This window comes from Trachurus japonicus, chromosome 14 (genome assembly GCF_045865225.1).
Source record: "Trachurus japonicus isolate A0001 chromosome 14, Traja_1.0".
In the NCBI taxonomy this organism is placed as follows: Eukaryota; Metazoa; Chordata; class Actinopteri; order Carangiformes; family Carangidae; genus Trachurus; species Trachurus japonicus.
The window spans coordinates 17,827,794-17,841,489 of record NC_140920.1 but is presented as its reverse complement, the minus strand read 5'-3'; positions in this window follow the sequence as shown (position 1 = coordinate 17,841,489).

Sequence of the window (13,696 nt, the reverse complement as noted above, 5' to 3'; positions counted from 1 at the left end):
AGGATTGTCTATAGCAGGTGTCAGTTTATCACATTTTACTGTTGCTTGCTCATTAAACCTAAAAAGAGTCTCTGTTAAAAGCTTTATCTCTGTATCAGTAATCACACAGCAATGGTTCAGGGATAAAATAATCATCATACAAATGAAATTAACTTGATAATTTGAGTGTGCGAGTGATGAACATTCAGGAAAATAGAAGAACTATAGAAAAATGGAGGTGTTGAGATCTTGGACAAAAGAAAAGGGTTGGTCTTTGGAAAAAAAAAACATACAGAATTAGAATTAACTGTGGTTTTAAAAAGTTTCTTTAAAAAATAGCATATTTTAGATAAAACGGCAGAAAACCTCCTGAAACAAACCTCACACTTAACACCTCATCTCTACAGAAACAGTAATGTCTTACAGCCATTAAATTTTACCCTAAAGCATTAAATATGAAATATTTCTCCGTAAAGAAAATAAAGCAAACAATCCCAAACTGTCTTAATATAAATGTTGCTAAATCCTGATTGGTTGAAAAAGACATCGCCTTCTTCAGTTGAGCTCCGCCCACAGAGGACCAATGAGAACAGAGAATATACTGTTCAATAAAGTTCAATAAATCAATACAAGTACCCATATGAAATCACTGGAAATGTCTCTTTAACAGCAGAGGACCGTTGTCCATAAACACTGTTTTGTTGACCATGGGACGCCGGTCGTGTTTCAGGATGTGGAGACGCGTTCAGACAATCAGACGCTGCTCACAGCTGAAACACACTGAGGCCTTTAGTTCAGATGATGCTCGGCTCAGCAGCTAATACAAAGATGAATGCACGTAAAACACACGTGGACACTGTTCTCTGGTCGACACAGGACCGAGTCAGCCGCCGTGAATTTCCTGGCTGAGGTTTCATTGCCGTTGACCCCCCCCCCTCCCCCCCTCCCCCACCCCGACTCCCAGACATCCTTAAAATGTCCAGGTTATGTCTCAGGATTGATGCTTTGGGTCATATTTTGAACACACTCCAGGATGAACAGTGAATACTTCATTGTGTGTGTGTATGTGTGTGTGTGTGTGTGTGTGTGTGTGTGTGTGTAATGTGGAAGCAGTTTGTCAGACACAAAGACAGCTTGTTCTCTCTTTATCTCTCTCCCGGCCCTGAAGTGGAGCTCAGTGAGCCCTGTTGGACATAAATAGAAGTTATTTGTGCACAGGTATGTTCATGAGTGTGAGCTCAGGTATGTTCATTTCCTTGGAATTTGAGAGAAAAACAGTTTTGGGAATCTGGAGGTTTCTTAAACTGAATATGACCTGTGTTTGGTCAATTGGACAACTGAACAATTGTCAGGCTTTAACACAACTTGCCGTTGTGTAGAAATAAAATTAGCTCAAATTAAAGGTGATAATAGAACTGCAAACATTTTATTCAAAGTCAATGTGATCCAAACCGAGCACAAAACCTTCTTCATTTAGTAATTTAACAGCATAAATCCAAAATGAGACCATTTTGGACACCGGCCAGTGTCCGCAGCTCAAAAAGACATGCAGTTCGATGTTGCAGCTGTGTGTATATCCAGTGTGTGCAGTTGTGTATAGTATGTGCAGCACACAGGGTGACATCAGGATAGTGTGTAAGAGTTGCCAGACAACACAATTTGTCTTGGTCCTCTGCAGGTTGAATGGGCTTCACCGTTATTGTAATTCAATTAAAAAGAGGAATGTCTGCACTAAAATGCTCCCAGTCTGGGTTTATGCAGAAACAGCATCATCTTACAGTGTCCACTATCAGACGAGCTTGAATAAATTTTCTTTTATTGTCAGTTAAATTCGCCTACAAGCCTTGAAAGATGCTCTGGTTGCCAGGCTGTGTTTGTGAGAAACTGCCGGGGAAAGCTCACGGATCTCTATATTTCTTATTGTCTGTGTGTCTGTGTGTGTGTGTGTGTGTGTGTGTGTGAACCTGCAGCTGCTTTATAATGATATGAGTCATAAATACAGAAGATCCATTGTGTCCAGATGTTATATTCTGCTTTTTCTTGTCCTCCAAGGAAAACAGACGCATTCTACGATTCAGTTGGTAAAGGCATCAGTACACGCTTCACATGAAGCGCCTGTTGGATCCGTCCACCCACACCTTTTTGAAAACCAACAATCCAGCGAGTTCGACCTCTTCATCCAACAACTGGGCAGATGTGCAGGTGTGTGAAAACAATTAGTTTGCATGTCTCTATGTGCATGTCTTTATCAAGTGAAGCGTCAGAGATCGTTTTCACTTGTTTATGCCTCTATTGCAAGAACTATATGATTGCCTTAAACATCCAGTTCAGATATTTCATGGCATGAGGAGGAAATCTACATCTTGCAGCTTTTCTTTGGTGTCCTGTTCCACTTCCTGTTCTGTGCAGCCCATGTGTTCAAAGGATCAACAAGATCAATCCCGCGAAGCTGCTGAAGGTTTTATGGCATCTGATCTTTGCTTCATGTGTCTGCAGGGAAAAAAGGGTTTCTGATTCACATCTCAGATCTAAAGGAAAACATCACAGCTCCATTTAATCACAGAGAACAAAACACTGCACAGGCCTCATGTAACTGAAGACAATAGAAACAGGTTTCATTTGAGTTTTTACTGTAATGTGAAGTCTGGAAAATTATAAGCTCGAACTCCAGCATCGCAGTTTTCACCCTCACAGATCCTCCACATCCTCATTTGCTTTAATCACATTACCTAATTTCCTCTAAGAGATCATTAAAATTCATCTAATTAACCACTTTGTGTCTTGTGTGTCCCATCACAGTGAACCTGTGCAAACATGTTTCACATCCAGCGTGTAAACCTAGTACCAATTAGTACGCATCGTGTAACTGGTTTTAATTTTCAGCATATCAGGATTGTGTTTCCTTCACTGGGTCGTCAGCTGATGTCTCATGTTTGCATGTTTTACGTAGAGTTTGCATGCTGCAGAATGGGAGGACAGACAGGGTTTAAGAGGCCAGGGAAAGACAACAGAGAGTCAGGGAGTAGGTCATGATGATCAGAATGAATGATGACAATGAATGAATGAGGATGTGCATGTTGTGTTATTATATGAAGCTTTCAGGGGAGATCATAGAGTTGAAATGGAGACATCCGGAGGCCGAGGCATCGCTGTATTGGACCAAGGAACAATACAACCTCCCTCCTCTTCCTGCTTCTCCTCCTCTCTCTTCTGTCCAGACCTCTCCCCCTCTACTTATGGCACAGGTGGCTGAGCTGCACACTGCAAAAGATAATGGGCTTCATTCACAAATCGTTCTTAAGAACAAATTTCCCACTTATGCAGTTTTTACGAAGATTTTGGCATTCACATTTTTTGGGCTTTTCGCCTTTAATCGATGGTGTAGTAGTAGAGAGAGACAGGCAATGGGGAGGCAGAGAGAGGGGGAGTGTCTACCAACCGAGCTAAACGACATCCCCACAAATGTTTTCTTATACAGGATTTGTTCTTAGCCAAAAACAAGATCTACGCACACTCGAGTACTTACACACATTTGAGAGCTGACAGTTGTGCACAATAACTGATAATCTGTTCCGCAGTTTGCAAATCATTGTGGTCTCTTAAAAAACATGATAGATGCTTAATTCATATCAGTAAAGTTTATTGGGAATCACTGCTCCATCCAGTAGCAATTAAGTGACAGCTCATATGATAGCTGATATGATAATATGATGATATATGATGATGACGGCTCTCTCTGATGATAACCCGATGTGCTGTCCAGTTCCGTCTGGACCAGCCTCTCCCCTCCAGTGCTCTGCATCTCTTTTCTTTGTTGGCCAATGCTTTCTTTAACCACTGATTTGGGATACTTCGTCAGTAGTGTGCTCTTATCCAGATACAAAGTTCAGTGAATGACTGACACCCATATATCTTTATTTTCTGTTACTTTGCATCCACTGCTTATAATGCTACTTAATATACTGTAACTTAATATTAATATACAGATATAAACTAAATATAATGTTTCTTTTCTTTCTTCTTTTTCTTCTTCTTTTTACGTTTACAATTCACTGTCCTTAGATGGTTCTCCTGCAATCGACAGAGTGACTTTTAATCTGGACTGCAGCTATTTTTGTCTTCCTGTGTTGCACCTTCTAGTGGTATAAAGATTTTGAGCTCCTATACACTGTTAGTTGAAGCTTTGTTAATCATTTAAATTCCCAAGTAATCAACCATTTTCATTAATTAACTGCTGTAATCATCCATCCATTGGGTTTACAGCTCATCCATGCAAGGGAGCTAGAAAGCAATCCTAGCTGACGTAGGGCAGAGGTGGTTCCTCACACATTCAGGCAATCCCAGTCACCAATGAACCTGTTGTGTATGTGTTTAGACTGTAGGTGGAAGCTGGAGAACCCAGAGCCCCGAACCCACACGGAGGAAGAACATGAAGACAGAAGAACTCCAGGCTTTGGGAATTGAACCCAGAACCTTCTTGCTGTACAGCAACAGAGCTAACGGCTTACCAACCATGCTGCCATAATCATTAAGGAGAGTGGTGAGGCGGTGACTAAATAGCTGGTTTGGTAAATATACATCTAGGTTAATGCTGCACAGCTGTAAATAGGATTTGCTATAGTTACGTTGCCATAGCTACATAGTGTAACAGCTGTCTCTTGGCTCTCACTGCTCATCAAGTACCTGCTAATGCTTAGGCTACATCAGCTCTGTAACACTGACACAATACAAACAGCTCCTTTAAAGTGAGATTTCCTGACTGACTGTGACCACACACTGGACAAGACAAGTGGTGAATGTGGAGCGTTGTCCTCAAGGAGCTGGTGCAGAGTGAAACAGAGAAAATCTGAATGAAACAAATCTCCTGGAGGTGTAAACTAAATTTGCCAAAATAATATCAGCGTTGTATTTACAGCTTGTAATAATATTTCTTTGATCAACACAGTAATGGAATTCTCTTTGATCTTGCAAATAAAACGAGACACTGTCTACGAGGTTGAGTAACAACCTCTGTGCAGATAAACTTTACTCACTGAAAAATAATTTATCACTTCACCCTGCAGCGGCTCCCGGCGCTGAAACAAAGACGACAGCAGCGAGACGAGCCAATCAAAGCAGGCAGGACCATCAGGCTGTCATCAGCTCGTTGTCCAACACGCTGCAGGCCCGTCTCCCATCAGTCAGCGAGCCACTCTGTTACTGACACTCAGCCAGGTAGGAAACATCTACATCTGCCTCCTGTGACACCTGATGGCTGCAGGTGTGTGTGTGTGTGTGTGTGTGTGTGTTATGTTGTCTGTTCATTGATAATCTCATCTCTGTCTCATCAGTCATTGTCTGTGTGTCTGTTGTGTGTGTATTGATATTTTGTCTCTGTGTCTCTTTGGTGTGTATGTGCATGAATCTTTGAGTTGTTAGATTCACATAATGATTGACAATGCCATGTTTTAATACATTTGCATAATATGCAAATGTATTAAAACAGATATAGATTAAACATATAGCACATAACACATGGTAGCACCTGAAGAAGACCAACCAGTCGAAACGTTGTGTGTGCAAATAAAGTAGTAATCTTTCTGTGGCTAAAAGTGTGCAGGCATACCCTTTCTCTTTTTTCTATGGCATTTTTATATTGCCCTGCACCTAAAAAAAACTGTGATTTGCGTATAAAAAACTCTCTTTTTGCTCTAACACACATGATTGCAACATATGAAGTCAGGTAAAATTCATTATATATAGTATATACATATACATTTTTTGATATTATTGTGTTTTTTAAAAGTACATTGTCATATATCCATATGATGTATACATGTCGTAATACCGGTTATAACAAATTCCTTTATACAGTATGTCACGTATATGGTAACATCCTCTTTCTAATGTAGGACCAAATATGTAATTTATTACATGAAGCTATAGTCAGTTTTTATTGATTATGAGCAAAGGAAACACTAAAGTTAAGTGTGTGAAAGCCTCACTTAGACTGTGAAGAACAACTTAAATAAATTCACTGTATCATCTGGATGAGCGACGTCCTGCAGCCTCATCAGTCACTGACTGTGGTCTGTAACAACCTCACTTTGACAGGTTGGTTCATTAACCATCTTGTCTCTGTCTCTCTCTCTCTCCCTCTCAGGGCCGAGCCACCACCTGGACTGGACCCAGCTTCAGCTGCAGGACCGCCGGTTCCCCTGTGTGACAGGTGAACTGGACTCAGTGAGTTGTGGTGAAGCCTCTACACACAGTGCGGCCGAGCTCGTCAGTTTGAGATCTGTGTAATTACAAAACATATTCAGGTTTACTGCTGGGAGTTTGTACTCACACAGGTCAGATTCATTCAACAGTGGTAATAATTAGAATTCATTCAGCTATTTCTCAGTTAAGTGGCAAGAAATTAAACAAAGACAGGAAAAATAAAAAAGTCAAGCTGGTCAAACGCAATTTTTCTTCTTCCAGTTTTTACTGGTCTTACAGCAACGACAGCTTTAGAGCATTACAGATCGTGATACAGTCCTTAAATGTTCATGTACATGTAGAACATGAGGCAGCAATAAAACGGCTATCGCAGCTCTTTGTCAGAGGCTGCAGCAACAGTGAGTCCGTCTGTTTTCACATATTACACGACTAATAATAACCGCGACTGTGCAGCTGTACGACAAATATTTGGACCATGATTTTCCTGAATGGGCCAAGATGAACTTGGGATGGACTTTTTTTTTTTTTTTTAAAGGAAGGATAGAAAAGTGTTTGGCAGCTGCAGAAAAAAGTCGACAGAGTCACAAAGTTCAGCGTTTTTAGATTTCTTTCATATCTGAGATTAAAGACTAAAAAGGCAAACAGCACATAACCGTGTTCACGTTTTTCCCACGAGGTGTTTACATTATTTTGACTCAGCCCTCCTGCACATTCTGTACATTGCTTTGGCAGGCGTGTCAATAACGTAGAGAGAGAGAGACAGAAAGAAAGTAGGAGAGAGTGTGTGTCGTCCATTTCTCTGGGTTTCTCAGCCCTCTGCTGCAGGTGGCTGGGTGGTCGGGTTACAACCCCAGTGAAAGTACACACAGACACACACACACGCACGTACACACGCACGCACCACCACCATCACCATTTGTCCTAACTCTAATCCATAGGAATTTTCAGATGTCATGGAAGGAGAGGTGTGTGTGTGTGTGTGTGCGCATGTGTGTGTGTGTGTGTGTGTGTGTGTGTGTGTGTGTGTGTGTGTGTGTGTGTGTGTGTGTGTGTGTGTGCGTGAGAGAGCAGCTGGGAGCACGAGGTAAAACCTGTGTCCAACAGGCTGCTGGGACACTCAGCAGACACCTGTTTGAACCCCCACCACCACCACCTCCTCCTCCCCCCTTTTCTCCCCCCAGAAACTTGATATGTGGGAGAGAGAAGGAGTGAGAAGGAGAGAGAGAAAGGTGTGTGTGTGTGTGTGTGTGTGTGTGTGTGTGTGTGTATGGGGGGGGGGCAGATAGAGGAGGAAAGGGAGAAAAGGGAAAAAACAGCTGGATCAACTGAATGTTTCCGTTTTCTGTTTCCTGTCTCAGGTTTTCGTCAGGACTGTTTTTAGCCACGACCCATGAGTCTTAAAGAAAGAAAAGAAAATCAGGGACATTTTAACTTCTGTGCGCCTCAGAGCGGTTAATGATTAACGCTGACACGCTGTGAGTGTTTGTCTTCTGCCAGATGCTGAGCCTTTAGCCTCTCAAGGAAACTTCAGCCACTGAATGTGAAAGAAAAACAAAAGACCAGAGGCTGAAAGTCTTGCACAGAACAGTTCAATCTAAAGCCAATATCATTGAGTGATTAAATCTTTGGCAGAGACACAAAAGGATATTTCAAAACAAAGACAAAAACTGAAAGGAAATTATAGTAAAAGTTGGGTTTCTGTGTTTGTTGATGGACAAAATGAGACATTTGGGCTATTTTTTTCTGATATTTAATGGAATAAAAGATACATTTATTAATAAAGTAAAGATGCTTTTGTATATTTGACTAAATTCATGTTTTATTTTGCTGTTTTTATCTATATATTATATAATCAATTACTTGACTAAAGGTTTTGTTAACAAATGTAACATGGTACTGATCAAGGACCCGTGAACATCTCCTAAAACACATTCACACTTTTCAAATACTTATTATGTCTGACGAATAAACCAAACTCAAAAGTTCTCACTTTCCTAGATGACATATGATAAATATAAAGTCAATTTCATATTGATCAAATCCATTAATTGACCATTTTTTCAGCTCCAGAGTCCATTTTTGTTATTATCAATCAATAAACTCAAAACGTCCAGTCAGGGTCGGACTGGACCTGGTTCGTATTTTCTGACCTATGAAGGTAAATGTCGTTATCGCTCTGTTTTCTGGAGTTAAGCACTAATCTGTATATTTTTGTTGTATTTTATTGTTGGTCACATGTCAGAGCTGCGTAGACGACCCACTTCCCAGAGAAGCCGTTGAAACAGGCAGTTGGCCTCATTTATTCCCTGTGGCAGCACCAGCAGGGTCTTCAGTGTTGGTGCAGGTCGTCTTCGTGATTTATTCGGTTTCAAAATGTTTGCTGGGAAACACGGGACAGCAGGCGGAGTTCAGAGGAAGCCTCGGCCTCGGCCTCCTGAAACAGGACCACAGCCGCAGTCAGACAACAGGTGAGCGGTTACGCTCTCAGGCACGTCTCATTGATATTCTAACCTATTGCACTTTCCCAGGCAGAGGACTCCCCGGTGGAAACACATTACGGCCTTATAGCCCCCCCCCCGCACCCCTCCTCCAGGCTTTGATCCTCTCAATGTGAAGCAGATCTCAGGCGAAGCTGGACGACAGTTAATACGACTCAGAGGACAGAAATGTGAAAGTATCTGAGGTTTAACAGTGAGCTGGAGAGACGTGCTAACTTCATCAACATGTGTTTTATTCTAAAGAGTGAGTGTTTCTGTTATTTAGCACACAACACACTCAAAGGGCGGACGAAATAGTAGAAACCACACTCCATATACTGTAATGCATGTCTCCAACATGACTGCGATGTTGAATCAACATCACGTTTCATTGGTTTGAGCTGAGTGAATCCAATAAGATGCCAACTAAATCAGTGAAAATGATCTCCATCCAATTAGCAATTAATAATCCCACTGTTAATAATCCCACTGGGTTAACCCTAACCCTAACCAACTCCTTTCTACATTGCCTAAACCCAACCAGTGCAAAATCTTTTGGGGAAAAAATACGCTAGGGATTGTCGGAAAGGCAGGATGTTTAAAAAAAGAAAAAAATACCGTCATTCTGACCATAGGAGGTAAAAATTGTCAGAATGATGGGACATTTGATAGAAAATTAAGTTGTTGGTGTATTTAGACAATTAGAGGCCTATGTCGGACTGGTGGGATGTCGGAATGGCGGTTGCCCCTCTTATGAACCTTTTTGTGTTGGGCGCTATTTACTTTCATATAAGTCCCTCCCGGGTCTCCAGATGCACTTTGAGGAATAAAAAACTATCCGGAGTATTCATCAGCATAAGGGTGAGTCAATAATGACTGAATTTCATTTTTTTGGGTGAACTATTCCTTTAAACAGGATCCAGTTTAACATCTAAAAACCTTTGTAAAAAGTATGAGAATCAATAATGTGAATATCCAGGTTTAAAGGTGTACAGAAATGGCCGTTTGTCCTGTTTGTTGCGCCAAGTTGTCACGAGTTGCCGCATGAGTTTACCCGAGTAAGGAAAACTAATTTGATTGGTCATTATCGAGCAGGAGGGATATTCAAAGCTTGGGGTGAGACCAAGCTCGGTGTGTGTGTGCGTGTCTCAGACGTTTGATTGACAGATGACGGATCCAATATCAGTGGCTGATGAATCGTGAGCAGGCTGACGTATAATCCGTGCGCCTGCATTATCCAATGTGAAACAAAATGTGTGTGAATGGGTGAATGCGATGTACTGTAAAGCGCTTTGGGTATCGTTACAGGTATAGTAAAGCGCTATATAAATACAGACCATTTACCATTTACCATTTACAAAATACCTCACTTTCATCCCGGATTTACTCAAAAATAGAATTTTGCACAAAGTTTGGGCTACATCGTCTGATAGATGAGTTATTACACTAATGTTAAGACCCACACTGGGCTCAAATTCAATTTTCTTTTCTATACAGCTTTAAAGAGATACCAAACTGGTGAAGGAGGCTTTGCAGGATTTTTTAAAAAAAGGGTGTTTCTGTCTAAAATGTGAAAAAGCGAAAGCAGTGGTGCAGTACTGGGATGGTTTCAGGACAAGGCCTCCATTCAGGAGGAGGCTGCTGGTCAGAGCTCAGTGGAGCAGCCCTGAAAACATTGTGTTGAAACAAACCCTCATCTAAAATCCAACACCTCTGTTTTGGCTGACCTCTGGCTGTTTGAGGAGAAACGGGTCACCACCGCCCTCCCACCTCGCGGGATGATAGTGTGCGGATGTCGTCTCGCTGTGCAGAGCATCTCTCCTTCACCTGGGGGTGGAAGGGTACGATGATCCAGGAAGAGGGATTAGAGCACAGCAGAGGAAACAAAGCCTCCAGGTTTGTTGTTAGGTGAAAACAGGATTTTCTTTTTTTTCAGATCCTGTGTGATTTGAGGAAAAAAATAAAGACGAAAAACACCAAAAGAAGTTGGTGATATGAAAACCACGTTAAACCTATTTGGTTGAGCAGCCACCCCATGTGTTGAGGCTATAGTCCTCACTGCAGGCGACCCTGGTTCGAATCCCGCACTGCAGCCTCCCATTTCCTGTCTCTCTCAACTATCCTGTCGTTTAAAGGCAAAAAAGCCCCCCAAAAATATATATATATTAAAAAAAAACTATTTGGGGCTTTGTTCATGGTTTCAAGCGGATGGATGACTTATTTCTCTGTGGATTAAAGGGCCATTAAATAACTTCCAAACCATTTTGAAGAGTAATGCAATAAAAACACAGGCAGTCCAAACAGGGCAGGATGTTTTTCTTGGTTTCTTGATCTCAGTAATTTGCAATTTGTTTATTTGCTGCTGTTCTGGTCTCTTCCAGGAGTCTAATGAGCCTTAATGTGCAGGGACTTCTAACTTGACATTTTGTGAATCTTTTGATGCTCTGGTTAATTTTTCGTTTTGCATTTTCAGAGTAAGATGTTTCAGCTTAAGTCCATTATAAAGGCACTTCTTCTATGGTGGGTGGTTAATAAAAGCAGCTGTGGGACAATAGAAGAAGAGGTGCTGACATTTCCACATCTGTAAGAGCACACTGGGAGGAAATCCAGGACCATTCCTTTTTCCACAGTGTTTCCTCTCCTTTTGTTTCACCAGGTGTCCTCCAGGTTGTTGACCTTCACGTCTGGGGTTATAGAGCTCAGGTTCGGTTCTGCAGAACTCCTCCACTGACGGATGGCTGACGTTAACGTAAGTCTGAGTTTGGATTTAACATCATTTCTAAAAGAAAATGATATAATGGATGAGTCAGACAGCTGATCACTGATCAAACTCAGTGCTCACTCTGCAGCCATACACCTGATTGACTCACTCTTAATACATTTTCTGACTGTCATTTATACCCTATACACTCACACTTCAATCAAAGCCAGAGTAACTTGTATTTTCTTAAACTTGTGTATAGTTTTGAAGTTTCAGGCCAAGCTTCTGAAACACTGAATGTGTTTAGCATCATTTTTTTAAAATCCAAAAATGTCTCTCAACTTCTCACAAATAATGACATCTTGGTGTCGCATCTTGTATTATCGGTGCTGTTTTCTTGTACTTTGACTAATTAAGGGAGTTTTCTTTATCTCCTCCCCTCTCTCTCTCTGTCTCTCTCTCTCTCCCTCAGAGTCATGCTCATGAGGAGCTTTTGTGTTTCAAATCAGGAGGGATAAAGGAGCATGTTAGGCTTCAGAGCCCGGCTCGGGGGTTTTTAAGAATGAATGATTTTTCTTTTTTCTTTTTGGCTTTTGGTGCTGATAATCGGTAGCTTCTTTCATTTCCCTTCAGCACAAAAACCTCCTCTGTGTCTCCCTATTACTGTCAGAGGGAGAGTTTTCACTGCCTCCAGGCGAGACTGAGCCACCTGTAAGGCCGGGTTTATCCTCCAGGGGGGAAGAAACTTAAAAGCAGTATTAAATAATTAGCATTTAGTTTTTGTGTTTCTTAAAAGAATTGGGGTACAGAATTCAGGATTTAGAAGTTTTTGCTCATCAACTATAAATCACACTCAGGTTTATTTTCTTTACAGAAAGAAAAAGCAGCTCCTCGCTTCAAAGCCAGATGTGTGAAAGCAATACATTTTAAACAGTTTGTGAGCCACTCAGCTTCCCTGAAGCCTGTCGATAAGAGGCTTATGTCCCCCTGCAAAGAGGAGGAGGAAGTAAAGGATGAGGGGATGGAGAGAGGAAGGGAGGGCAGGAAGGATGAGGGGAAGCCCCGATGCGCTGCGTCTCCTCAGGAGATCACAGGACTCAGAGTGTTTTCAGGGAAATCAAAGTTAAGTGACTCCGACTCAAGTAAGTTTTTGTATCAGGCTGAACATCACAGTTAAATGAGCGAAGTCTGAGTAATGTCGGAGCAAAATGTGCAAAAACAGGTTTATAAAAAGAAGAAAAAGCAGCACTGGTTCTGTTGATGGCAATGTCGTTCTGTCTGTCAGCCACTTTGGTCCAGAAATATCAGTGATATAATATATGAGTCAAATAAACAGTAGATTTCTCTCATTAAATCTTGACCTACAGTATTTCTACTGATTGAGCAGCATCTTTATCCTCATATCCTCACATGCATGGTTCCCCTCAGTCCTCCCCACTTCCTCTCTCTTCTCTCTCTGCTGTGTTTGACCTTTACGCTCTGTTCACCCCACTCGTCTGAAAACCTCGGGGACAGGTTGTTGTGTCGAGGAGTACACAAACAGAAAGCCAGCGACAGACTGTCAGACGGAGGGTTGAGATGTCAGACAGAGAGCGGCCGACAGTTGGGACCGCAGACAAGCTGGCGGTGGGCGTCTCTCCCCTTAACGAGGCCTGACAGCTTCCATGCAGGCTCATGCGACAGTGAAAGGGAGGATCGGGTTAGATCCAGAGTGTTTGATGTCGGAGTGGCACTCGTGTTTGAAGGCACCGCTTGTTTCGCCTCCGTTTGCTTTTTTTAAGCCCTGTTGTGTCAGACGGGCCGAGCTGCCCGGCGCTGGTGCTGGCAGAAACTCCCAGTAACTCACAATGGAGGCTGAAAACAAACCACCTGATATCTGCTCACTACAACTTGCAAAACTGATACTAACACCTAAAAGATTTACCCAACATGATGTTTTTTGTGGTATACACAAAAGTTGCATTCTTTATTGTGAAGCCGGAAAAGGACTAAGTTTTTTTGTGGCATAAGCCAGGAAATCCTGGGTTGGCGTGCCGGCCTGGACGCCGTGTCCATTGTCTGGCCACTCGCTCACTGCTTCCATTGATGCTCTTCATCCAGCTGTAAAATCTGGTGTGGTGGTGAAGTGTGTGTGTGTGTGTGCGTGGAGGTGGTGTGGGGGTTGTGGGGGCGGATGCAGTCCACTCTCAAAACAAGATGTCACCCCCCCCCCCTCCCCAACCCCTCACCCCCTCTCAGATGGGTCAGAGCAGGGTAGGAGTGCAGCAGCAGCGTTGGCATTGGAGGGATAAAAAACCTGCCGTGTTTGCTTCCTGTGTGCTTCCCCTGCACTGTATCC